At 39.9% G+C, this 13,328-nt stretch overlaps 1 protein-coding gene across 1 annotated transcript in view; it reads right to left on the reverse strand.

Moving 5' to 3' along the window:
• Window positions 1-591: 591 nt before the first annotated feature.
• Window positions 592-13,328, reverse strand: part of CA8 (carbonic anhydrase 8) — a 90,232-nt gene continuing 77,495 nt past the window's right edge. The window contains exon 9 of the mRNA XM_058699655.1: window positions 592-1,755. The gene's annotated coding sequence lies outside the window, so the exon portion shown is untranslated. The remainder of the gene's footprint in view (window positions 1,756-13,328) is intronic.

The raw sequence follows: 13,328 nt of genomic DNA on the forward strand, positions 1-13,328 counted from the left end.
GTGAACTATTTTTTTGTTATGTCTATTTTGTTTTTTTTTCAGGGAGAGATGGTTAGAGATTGCAAGGAGCACTGGACGTTAAGTCCAAGAACATACCCTGGATGTTCACTCACCAACTGTGTCGGGAGCAAAGAGGCTGGGTGCCTGCACCCAGTTTTGTTCCAGGGCCTGAACACAGGCTCTACCCAAAGAACACCAAGATGCCTTCTGAATCCACAAGAAAATGAGATCTTCAGATGCCGTCTCTGGATGTCAAGTACAACGAGGCTATACCTACAACCAATGTTCGGCGTGTGTGGCCTGTTTGCGTCTAGGAGATATTAAGTCTTTAAATACGGGACAGTTTTGTAACCATTTCTTCATTATTTTTGCATACAAGAAACAACAGAAAGGAAGACTCCCAGGGCTTGTCTCCACTTCTCAGAGGCTCTGCCTGCTGCTGCCCTGCTGCGGTTTCTGGTCTAAGGACAGACCCTGACCCTTTGCAAGCCCAGGCTTTCCCTCACTCTGCTGCCACACCAGTCCCTCCTCTCCCTGCCCAAGGGGCCACCACAGTCCTTCTTTGCTGCCATTTTCAGGGATACTCAGCATATTTTTATTTGTATTTAATGTTTTCACTACTACAGCCTCTATCCAACACACCTAAAATCTCACAACACACACTTATTGCACCTGTAGGATTTCCAACTTTTGGCATCACAAAATCCCTCCGAATTGGGATTATGAAGTCTTCGGTTTTACAACAGTAATTATAACAACAGATAACATTTATTAAGTACTTGCTTTGTGCCAGGCACTCTACTGCTTTACAAAATTATCTCATTCTGTCACATCTAACTGCATCTAAGCATATGCTTACATTTACCAGTAGTGCTTAAAATTAATTAAAATAAAGATATTACTGATCATCTTGGAAAGCAATGGCTCAATATACTAAAGTCCATAGAATAAAATACCTTAAGGTCTTACGAAACGTACAACACTAAATTACTATAGAATGCTATTAAATTTAGGCTTCTATCGTGGAAAATAAAGCTATTCCTGGTATGTTGTACCCACTTACGTTTTACCCTATTTTTATGCCTTTCTCAAACTCCTAGAAACGAGAGCTTCTAATATGTCAAATAAATACAATTAGATTCATACATTCAATTCGATCCTTTGAGAAATATATAAAGCAATTTTGTTCTTGCATTAACTCCCAAATTGTTTTGCATAATAACCAGCCTGACATTAATTGTGCTATGAGGGCTGAAAACAACATGAGATAGGACTTTTACTAATCCTTCACATTCCATTTTCAAGCCGTGTGCTGTTCCTGATCAAACCTCTTATTTATTATCAAGAATTGCATTATTCTCCGAATGACGGAATTTTCTCTCGGAGACAGGAAATGAAGGATTGCTAACACCGGGAATGTATTTTTCCTGTCTCGGTATTAATACGTGATATATGTTCATATTAATAACAACTCTGAAAACTAGTTTCATTTCTTCTACACATAAGCAATCAACAGTATGTGCAAAAATATGAATACTAGCAGCAGTGACGTGGGGATACAACACTGGGTTTCTTCGGAATGTACAGCCACTTCTAATATTTCATTAGAGCACGTGTATAGGCAACTGTCACAGATGTCCATCAAAGCTGGATTAGATGAAGACAAACAACGCAGGCTTTGAGGATAAACTGAAGGTGCGGCTCAAAAGTTTCCGTTTCTCATCCAAGGGCACTATAGGATCGTTGTCTTCCTCCCTGAGGCAAAAAGAACGAATCAGTTATGTTACTGACATCCCTCCACGGCAGACTGAGACGTCTGTTTCACAGTCCAACAAGAGACAGTGCACGCTAAGATTTCATAAGAAAACGTGGAAATGTCAATGATCTCTTCCTGCTCAAGTCTGTCGTGTCTGCGGTTTTCCCACAAAGCCTACCATCCTTTTATTTCTGTGAAAGAACCGATGAATGCAAAATTGCACAGAAATAAAGTTGTTTTTTTTTTAATGTTTGTTACTGAGAGACAGAGAGAGACAGAGCATGAGCAGCGGAGGGGCAGAGAGAGAGGGAGACACAGAATCGGAGGCAGGTTCCAGGCTCTGAGCTGCGCACAGAGCCCGACGCGGGGCTCGAACTCACAAACCGCGAAATCACGACCTGAGCCGAAGTCGGTCACTTAACCGACGGAGACACTCAGGCGCCCCAGAGATAAATCTTTTGAATCGAAATAAATGCTTGACCTGCTAAACAACAAATTTATGTATCATAAATTAATAAGCTTAATAAGCTTATTAGCTTATTAATAAATTAATAAGCTTAATAAGATCATAAATTAATAAGCTTAATAAGCTTATTAGCTTATTAATAAATTAATAAGCTTAATAAGAAAATTAAGCTTTAAGGTATTGTCATTAATTTCTTATATAACAATCACAGACGGTAACTGCTTGAGCATGAAGACTACTTCTTCCCAGTCTCCAAGTAACTTTGTGACTCAATTCCATTAAGTGGATAAATAATAAATATAAAATAATACATGAAACAATAGTCCTTTTTGGGATAATGAATTTCCCATTTAGGAAAACATTCAGCTAAGATTTTCTTTTCAGTGACATCTGCGCACATTCCCAGTGATGGGAGTGGCCAACTGTCATACAGTTCCTGTGGGTTAACAGGTCCAGCATTTTGGACAATAAATGCCTATTAAAATTCAGATGCATATAGTTTTTTTTAAGTTTATTATTTTTTAAAATATAATTTATTGTCAAGTTGGCTAACATACAGTATACACAGGGTGCTCACGGGTAGATTCCCATGACTCATTGCTTCCATACAACACCCAGTGCTCATCCCAGCAAGTGCCCTCCTCAATGCCCATCACCCATTTTCCCCTTTCCCCTGCCCTGCCCCCATCCACCCTCAGTTTGTTCTCCATATTTAAGAGTCTTTTATGGTTTGCCTCCCTCCGTTTGTAACTAGTTTTTTCCTCTTCCCTTCCCCCATGGTCTTCTGTTAAGTTTCTCAAGTTCCACATATGAGTGAAAACATGATATCTGTCTTTCTCTGCCTGACTTATTTCACTTAGCATAATACTCTCCAGCTCCATCCACGTTGCTACAAATGGCCAGATTTCATTCTTCCTCATTGCCAAGGAGGATTCCATTGTACACATAAACCACATCTTCTTCATCCATTCATCAGTTGATGGACATTTAGGCTCTTCCATGATTTGGCTATTGTTGAAAGCGCTGCTATAAACATTGGGGTACATGTGCCCCTATGAATCAGCATAAGTTTATTTCTTTTTGAGAGAGAGAGCAGGGGGCGGGGCAGAGAGAGAAGGAGACAGAATCCTAGGAAGGCTCCATGCTATCAGTGCAGAGCCGGACCTGGGGCTCAAATTCATGAACCATGAGATCATGACCTGAGCCGAAACCGAGAGGCAGATGCTTAACCAACTGAGCCACCCACGTGCCCCCAGATGTATATACTTTTTGAGCTGAAATTATATTCCTAGGAGCTTATTGTACAGATACAACCACTCAATCAAAGATTTTATGTGTAAGGATATTCACTGCAGCAAAATAATGGAAACAAGTGACTTCCTTCCTTAATAAATGACACAATAGAGCACTTTAAACATGTCCACAGATGAGATGTGTGCATGGATGTGTTGTACATACATGCATACATGTGTCTGTCCATGTATGCATATAGACATATAAATACTATTTCTTGAACAATTTATTAGGAAATATTTGTAATGCTGGGGTATATTTTTCCAAACTACATTTCAAAGAAGAGAGTCTAATCAAATCTTTAAGATCCCAGATAGAACTTCAAAGGTAAAATAGGACTTTGTGTATATATGTGATAATTATAACTCAGTAAATTGTAAGTCAAAGTAACACACAAAACTGATGACTGCAATTCTGAAGCCACAGCATTTCGGAGCGAAAAGGAGCCTAAAGGTCATGATGTATACATTTTCTGCCAAAGTAAAATAACCTAGAGTCCCCCATTTCCTAAAATGTGTTCCACATAACTAAAAATCACTTGGAAAAATGAATCCATGTTCCAAAAAACTATAGAAACTCTGGTTAAATACAGTAATACATGGTTCTTCTATACAAAACCACCTCAAAGTCTCTAACACACTGATGTGCACTGTAAATCTCCAAAAGGAGGTAATTATGTCCAGGAGTCTCTAAATTTGTAGACAATCAGCTTGTGACTTAAACACCTTAGTGGGTATCTTTATTTATTTATTTATTTTTTAATTTTTTTTTTCAACGTTTTTTATTTATTTTTGGGACAGAGAGAGACAGAGCATGAACAGGGGAGGGGCAGAGAGAGAGGGAGACACAGAATCGGAAACAGGCTCCAGGCTCCGAGCCATCAGCCCAGAGCCTGACGCGGGGCTCGAACTCACAGACCGCGAGATCGTGACCTGGCTGAAGTCGGACGCTTAACCGACTGCGCCACCCAGGCGCCCCCTTAGTGGGTATCTTAATGGCTGCATAGAACACGTTTGGAAAAGGCTAGTCCACAAGACAAACATATTCCAAGTTTATGAAAATAATGAAATTTCATTTTAAGAATATATGAAACAATTCTTAAAATTAAACTACCATGGTCCAAAACATCAATTAAAAAAGATAGTTAAAGTAAATATGCAGTCTTCCCAATCATACAAATTTACATCTTAACCCAAAGCATTTGAACACTTGAACATATATCCAAAGGGCAACGGAAGCACATGCTCATTGGTGTCTTATTCATTTTGAAGCTCTAAGGGTCTGATGTAAATGGTTCTCAATAGATGCCAAGTGAATTCTAGTCTACCAGAGTGTGGACCCTCCTGGTGAATTTAGGCACTCACTCTGCTAAAATCTCCCTCAAGGAGCAACTAAAGATACCCCATGTTTACGGAGCTTTCTCTCCTCTACAAGGCACATTGAGAACGATCTTTGTATTAGCTCCCCTCCGCCCCTGCCCCCCAACCTCCAAAGATAGATGCTTGATCTTGTTCACTGCAGATACCAGGTTATCTGGGAAAATATTTCAATTGATCACAATCTGGGGTATGGATTTGGAATCAGGGAGACTGATTCAGATCCCAGCTCTGCCATCAACTTGCTGTGAGATTTCAGGCAACCCACTTGCCCTTTCTGGGCTTCAGATAACAATAGCTACCTTCATAGCATTGTGTGAGAATCCAGCAGGCCAACAGATAAAATGTGACAACAGGGAGTCCTGGCTACATAACTGAGCTACCAGTGAGGATTTCAGTTGATTTAACAGACGTCTGTCTCACTAACTGAAAACTGAACCACACTATGGCCTACTATTTTCCATCGCATGTGTTCACAGTTTACTTTTCAGAATTTCAGAGAAGTTTTCATGGAATGAAATTATACTTGATCTCATCTGCGCTGTGTTCCCAAGGTCCAGAGCAGTATCTGGCCCACAGCAAATTCTCCAAGGAAAGTGCAAGTGTGTGTGTGTGTACACATACACAAAAAGTGTAACAAAATGACAGTGGCAACTTTAATTTTTGAAAATTTGTATCAAAATTACACATTCACATAAAGAGTTAAATAGTTCTAAAAGGTTTCTCATGAAAACTATCAGTCCTGTCTCTTATGCCACCAACTTCCTCAACTCTTTTAGCCGATCATTATACTAACACCACACGGCTATAGTGTGATGGCATTACTCCTTTTCGATTTTTAGTATTGTCTGTTTTACTCTCCCCACCAAGAAAGAAAATGCGACCCTCCTTCCTCCTGTGAGACATCCAACCCCCACGCCCCCCCCCACCACATCACCCACGTGCATACACACCCTTCCCTCACTCCGTCCTTCTAATACGGTTATACAGTCATTTTGGCTGGATCAGTTTCTATTCTATTATTTCTATTACTGTGAGAATGTAAATCTTATTCAGAGCTGAATTATGTGCATTAGTGTATCAATTTTTTCCTGCAAAATTTTTTTTTCCTGTGGAGTGAATAATTACATCAGTTTTTTCCCACCTTAGTTTTCTATGTACTCAATCCAAAACCACCTCCCAACTGTCTGACTCCCCAGAAGTTAAAAGACATATCCTGCAGTCTATCCATTTCATCTTTCTGGGAAAATCTCTAGAACGTTCTCATCTGCTCACATCTGGACTCTTAACCTCTACCCTTACACCCTCACTTCACAATCATTCGGGGCATCTCCTTTGCCATAATCTGTTTTCTTGGCTTAGTCCATTTTGGTGAAGCGCATCGTCTAGTGGCTTCCTAGGAAATAATTTTCAATACCTGTGATATTTAAAAATGACTACTTGAAGTTTGGGGAAAAAAATTCTAGCTGTAATTTTCTCTCAGAATTCATGCTTCACTTTTAGCTTCCTGTGTTGCTATTTAGAAGTCTGACATTCAAGAGGCTCCTGGGTGGCTCAGTCAGTTAAGTGTCTGACTCTTGATTTCAGCTCAGGTCATGATCTCGCAGTTCGTAGGTTCAAGCCCCACATCAGGCTCTGCACTGACAGCAATGAACCCGCTTGGGATTCTCTCTCTCTGTCTCTCTCTTTCTCTGTCTCTCTTCCCCTTCCTTGGTTTAGCTCTCTAAATAAATATATTTTAAAAATTAATAAAAAAGAAATCTGATGTTCAAATTCCAGGTTCTTTGATTTTGAATTTTTTTCTCTCCCTCTCTCTCTCAAAATAAATAAATAAACTTAAAATACATAAATAAACTTAAAATAAATTTAAAAAAAGAAGTCTGATGTTCAAATTCCAGGTTCTTGGATTTCGAATTTTTTTCTTCCTGAAATTCCTCCCTCAGTGTCCAGAAATGATAGTGCCTTGCTAGTGGGTGTATTTTGATCAAGCGTGCTGGAAATTCAATGGGTCCTTTCAAACTGCAAATGTATACCCAGGAGTCCTGAGAAAATGCTTAAATGGTTTTGTTACTGCTTCCTCTCCTCCATTTTCTCTGTTCTCTAACTTTGCCGATTATTTGAATACTGGACCTCCTAGACTGGTTCTCCAATTTTCTTATTTTTAGATCTCCTTTTTTTGCTCTACTTTCTAAGAAATTTCAGTTCTGCCTTCTGACTCTACTATAAAAGTTTTCATTTCTGCTATTATGTTTTCAATTTCCAAAAGCTTTGTAGAATATTCCTTTTCTTCCTAGCATCCAATTCCAGCTCATGGTGGCAATTTCCTCCCTTACCTCTCTGAAGACATGAATGATCACTTTTTTGAACTTTTTCTTTTCCTAAGTATTTATTTCTTATACCTTACCTTCTTCGGTTTCTTCTGGGCCCTTCTATATTACAGACTTTCTTCAAATATCCTCAGCAGCCCTATCTAAGAATGGGAACAACCATTGTAAGAAAACCTTGGTGAAGGCTCTGTGTGCACAGCAGGCACTTACTTCTCTGTCCTGCCTTCACCACAGAATGAACCGGCTGGGCCATTTAATTTAAAAAGTCCCTGGGGTTGCTCAGACTCTCCAGAAAGACCCTGCCAGCCAGCCCCCTGCCTAGAGAGTAGAGGCCTTTCTGCCAGTGTTCTGGAGGCCAAGTGGGGGAGGAGGGAAGATAAATGGGATGGTGGGATTTAATAATCCTATTTTTCAGTGAGGTGTCCTGACACCCAGTGCACCCATGTCCCCTAACAGGCTCTCTCGTCAGCTGCTAACCACTGCAGATGACTTTAGCTCCCTCTCACTCCACCTTCTAGAGATTATCTGTTGCCTCCAATTCCTGAGACTTTGAGAGATTCTGTCACGTAAACAGGCTTGTTCCTCACATCTGCTAAATCTGTTACCTCACAACCATCTGCTTCCAGCTTCTAAAATATTTTTGCTGCTGTCTCTTTTGTTTTCTCTATCCTTGCAGGTTTGGGCACTTCAAATAAAATCTTTCCTGTTATGCTAATGCAATTTGTGGTGGAACCAAAATTAATTGCCTGTGTTCCATGGATTATCGTTATTTGACACAAAAGTTCTTTTTCACACATTTGTGTATTTTCTAAAGTTTCTACCGTTAACTATACTACTTGGTAATCAGAATATAAATTTACTCAGTAAGACCATCTACAGAAATGATACTGTCAATGTATAAAGGTGGTCAGCTGGGCTTGCCCCGCTTTGGGCCCTCCTCCAAATACCCATTTATGGATATATAAATAATGAGAAAGCTTAACTCTAAAAATAGAATGTTCTATTATACGATGATCACTATTCATAGTGAGACCCTCAAGTATGGCCACAGCCTAACAAGTCTTCTAAATCACCTGCTATTTCAGTATAATTGTAACAGATGCTATCTTTCCTGTGACTATTTCTGAACTTCAAATGACCTATGAAGAGACCCTAGGGAATGAGTGCATATCGAATCACTCCTGGGAGAATTTCCTGAAAAGACCTCAAAAGTAAAAAATTAAAAAATGCAAAAAATGCAAAAATGCAAAAATGCAAAATTAAAAAATAATAACAAATAATAAAGTAATAAAAGGCACGCGTGCATACGTGTCCTGCTCTTGAGGCCACTGCAGGCCCCAGGGCTGACCTGAGTTCTAGTGAGTCTGGCTCAGCTCATTGGTAACCCATTAACGTTTCCCTCTATAAGAGAATTCGGTGTAAAATCTCCAAAATAAGAGTCTTTTAAGAAATAGGGATATGACAGACATGAGGATTCTCTCTTTCCGAGTGGTCGCTTTGGCCTGTTCACTAGAAGCACACTTTCTCAGGGCATTTTTCACATACTGCTTTAATTTGGAGTTAGCCGTGCTCCTGATTTACTCCCAACACTAGGCTGTAAGCCCTCTTGGGCAAAGTCTATGTCTGATTATGTTTACATTTTCACACAGCCCCCAGAATACCACCACACACAAAACAGAAGGCTAACATTAAATGTTCTCCCATTACAAGCAAGGGCACATGACCAGCTTTCTCGCCCCCCCCACCAACATACCCACTGACAACAGCATCAGGTCAAGGAAGGAAAATAAAGAAAGGAGGAAGAGAAAGGAAGAGGTCAGGCATGCCCAATGCATTCGAAGATTCAAAGAAAAAACAGTGAGGAAAATGCCACTGTATGTGGAAAAAGAAATCAAAACATATCAGAAGTCAGAAAGGGGTACCAGATTATTTCATATTATTCTGAAAGTACTACACGGTGCCATAAGTATTGAAATTAGAGAGGAGAAGATTATTAAATTGTCATTATTTACATATGTGATCATGGTCTATTTAGAAAATTCAAAATAATCAGCTAAAATGTTACTGGAAACTATGCAAAAGGTTAGTTAAGAAAGCCAAGGACAATTATTTGTTCAATGAAGAAATATTAACCAATAGAAAAATATAATGGAAAATGACACTGATCAAAATCGATAATGACAGCAGTAACAATAACAACAGTAATAGCTCACATGTGTGGAATGTTAATCCTCTGCAAAGCACCATGCTTGCATTTTACTTTATTTCACTTCACACTCACATCTCTATGAGGTATTACTCTTAGTACCTTTACTTCATAGAGGGGGAAACCGAGGCTGAAAGAATTTCAATAATCTGCCCAAGCTGTAGAACCAACTGGAGGTGCTGTGCTCCCCATCGAGCCACACCCAAGGTTGACTTCAGAGCCAAACGCACATCCTGTAGTAAATCCATGAAGGACGTAAAAACTTTAAGAAGCACCGACCCATGCATCATTCCTTGATCCAGATTTGATACTGGAAAGATACCAATTCTCCTCAATGTACTCTATACATTCAACGCAACCCAAATGTAATACTCTAGCAAGATTCTTTCCTCCTTTTCTCAAACTCTCTTTTTCCTACTCTCTTTTCTTTTACTCTCTATTTCAATCCTCCCGATAAAATGATCCTATAGTTTATCTGGGAAAAACTAAGCATGCGAAAATCGCCAGGAGAATTCTGCAGAAGGGACTAGTGAGGGATCTTGTCCTACCAAACACTGAAACATACACGAGCATGTGGGAGACGCTCAGGAATAGGCAGATTGGTGCAACAGGTGAGGGCCTTCAGGAAGAGAACCAAGTAGCCACGGACTGAAAATGTATCATAGTGTTGCCCTGTTCAGTCACAGATGGGCAAGGATGAAAAACCTGAAAACAGTTAATGTTGGTCAAGGTGAGGAGAACTGTGGTTACTGGTTAATGGAAGCATAAATGGAAGAGTAATTTGTATATACGTGTACTTAATTCCAACTCTCTGACCCTGTCATCTCATCGCCAAGAATGTTTTAAGGAAATAGATGCATAAATCAACCATTCTGATTACAGCAAAATACTACAAGTAACCTAAATGTATAACAATAGAGGATGTATAATAACGTACAATGCATAATAATAATGTCCTCATAATCCGGGGACATACTTGCAGGTAACTTATTTAGAAGTAATCATGTAAGGGGTGCCTGGGTGGCTCAGTTGGTGAAGCGTCCGACTTAGGCTCAGGTCATGATCTCGAGGTGAGTTCAAGCCCCACATCAGGCTCTGTGCGGACAGACTGGAGCCTGAAGCCTGCTTCAGATTCTGTGTCTCCCTCTCTGCCCCTCCCCCCACTCGTGCTCTGTCTCTCTCTCTCTCAAAAATAAATAAAAAAAAGTTTTAAAAATTTTAAAAATAAAGTAATCAGTTAGGGGGCACCTGGGTAGTTAAGTCATTGAAGCGTCTGACTCTTGGTTTTGGCTCAGGTCATGATCTCACAGTTTTTGAGTTCGAGCCACGCATCGGGCTCCACGCTGACAGTGTGGAATGGAGCCTGCTTAGGATTCTCTCTCTCCCTTTCTCTCTACCCCTCCCCTGCTCGCTCACTCTCTCTCTCAAGATAAATAAATTTAAAAATATTAAAATAAAAAAATCATTTTAAAGTATGGAATGTATCTAAAGTATGGAATGTATCTATTTAAGGACATAAAAATATATATATTATCAAAAAGATAGGAAAATAGTCTGGGGCACCTGGCTGGCTCAAATGGTACAGCATGAGACTCTTGATCTCAGGGTTGTGAGTTCAAGCCCCACATTGTATGTAAAGCTCCATTGTATGTAAAAACAAAACAAAACAAAAAACAACAATAGTAAAAAAAAAAAAAGAGGAAGAAACACAGATCCTATGGGGGGTCCGGTTGGCTCAGTCAGTAGAGCATGTGACTCTGGATCACAGGGTTATAAGTTCCCACCCGATGTTGGGTGCAGACAGGACTTAAAAATAAGAAAAAATATAGAAAATCTTTAAAGAAATAAGAAAAATAAAAATAGCCTGACTATAATCCCATAAAGAACATTATATATCTACATATCCCACTGAAGATAAATGCATAGTGACAGATCAAATGGACACAAATAAAAATAAAGCTAAGTATTCACTGGATACTTACATCATGGACCAAAAACACGTTAAGCACTTTGTATTCAATGTCCTTGTACCTTCACCATTACACTTAAGGACATCTTTTAAGTGACGAAGAAAATAACTTAGAGAAACTAGCAACTTTTTTCAAGATCACACAAATGATTAGTGGTGAAGTCAAAATGGAACCCAAGACATCCCCACTGTGCTACGGGGGCCTCCGCGTTCAGCCCAGTGCTGGTGATGGCTGTCACTGACAGGAGGGTTTGGGACGTCATCGCTTCTTCATTTCCCTCTATGTTGTTTCAATTTTCTGTCATGAACATGTATCATACTTAGAGACATGGCAACAAAGAACAAACAAACAAAAGAAATCAAAGGTGACTCCATAGGCAGATGGAGATGAACACATTTCAAGGAATTAAGGAGAAAAAAGATGAGGGAGAGATGGAAAGTATACTGAGTGATTTAAAAAAATGGCAGAAACACCTATAAAACAGTCAATCAATGATGCAAGCACACGTTGGTGAGACGGGGAAACTGAAGGGACCCCATGAAAAACTGCTTTTTTTTGGCTCTTTTTCCTGTTTGTATTCTTGCTGGGACCTACACCCTTGCCTTCCACATGCCTCACAGAACAGATAAATGTATGTCCTTGTTGCAGAGAAGTCAATAATCTCTTTGGATTCTTCCAGCACGGTGGGTAACATCTAAGGAGTGACCAGGCAGGGTCGTCATGAATGTTTTCCAAGACCACTGAGTCACCGAGCCCCCTGGCCCCAGGGCATACCTGACTTACAGAGGACACCTAAATACTTGTCTTTGTTCCCAGATGCCTGCCAAGCCACGTGCTCTGGACCACCATCCTCGATAAAAAGCCCAGGTCCCAAGCAAGGATGAGGCTCACTCTCCCTCTCTTTTCCTTTTCGAGTCTCCCAGACACTCTATCTGCACTCTACGTCCTCAGTAAACTCGGCTCTCACTTCCTCTTGGCCTGAGTTTGATTTCCACTCTACACGAAGCCAAGGACTATGTTGGCTGGTCCTGCAGGATCCACTCTAGGTCCGAGACCCTAGTGAGCCTGCATCATTAGCACATCCCTTAGGGAGGGTGTTTTAGCAATATGCTACCAAAAACGAAAACACGTGTGTCCCTTGCTCCCAGAAATCTCAGCCCCAGGAAATTATCCGAAAGACATAAGGAGGCAAATATATACAAGGACTTCATAACTTTCTGCCCTTTGTTATTTGAAATGTGGCGCAGTGACAAGAGCTCGGAGTTTCCAGTTAAGCCTACCTGGGTCTGAACTCTTGTGCTGCACTTTACTGGCTGTGACCTTGAGCAAGTTAGTCAACCCCTCTTAGCCTCAGTTTATCTCTAAAATGACAATCAGAACACATGCCTCCCAGGATTGCTGTGGGAATTAAATGAGATACAATAGAGCACCGTGTCTGAACTGTTAACAAAGCACTCCTTCTTCTTCTTCTCAGCATTCACTAGTATGTAGAACTTAGAATGAATACATAAACTTTAATAAGAACTCTAAAATAAATCATACAGCTTGGTAATTTCTACATTATTCTGCATCAGAGAATCATGAAACATTAAACTGAGCTTTTAAGACTGTTCAGTAGTAAACCTATGTTATGATACTTTGACACTTTCTCAATCTCAATTAGCAGTAAACCAATTAACAAAACTTTCCTACACTACAGTGAGTCACATTTTTCTTCCTTCTTCCCTAATCCCTGGTGTGTTGTAAGGGTGATTGAGTATCTAATTACTTCTTAATTGAATGCACATACTATACATTTTTCACTAGTTCAAGCTTAATGCCTTCAGTCCAGAAATCAGAGTCAATGAAATTAAGTTGAATTGGGATTTGGGCAACTATTATAATGAGAGAAGGTTTGTATTACGTCTAATTATAAGTAAATGTGGATTTTAGCA

The sequence above is a fragment of the Neofelis nebulosa genome, chromosome 14 (assembly GCF_028018385.1).
Source record: "Neofelis nebulosa isolate mNeoNeb1 chromosome 14, mNeoNeb1.pri, whole genome shotgun sequence".
NCBI lineage: Eukaryota > Metazoa > Chordata > Mammalia > Carnivora > Felidae > Neofelis > Neofelis nebulosa.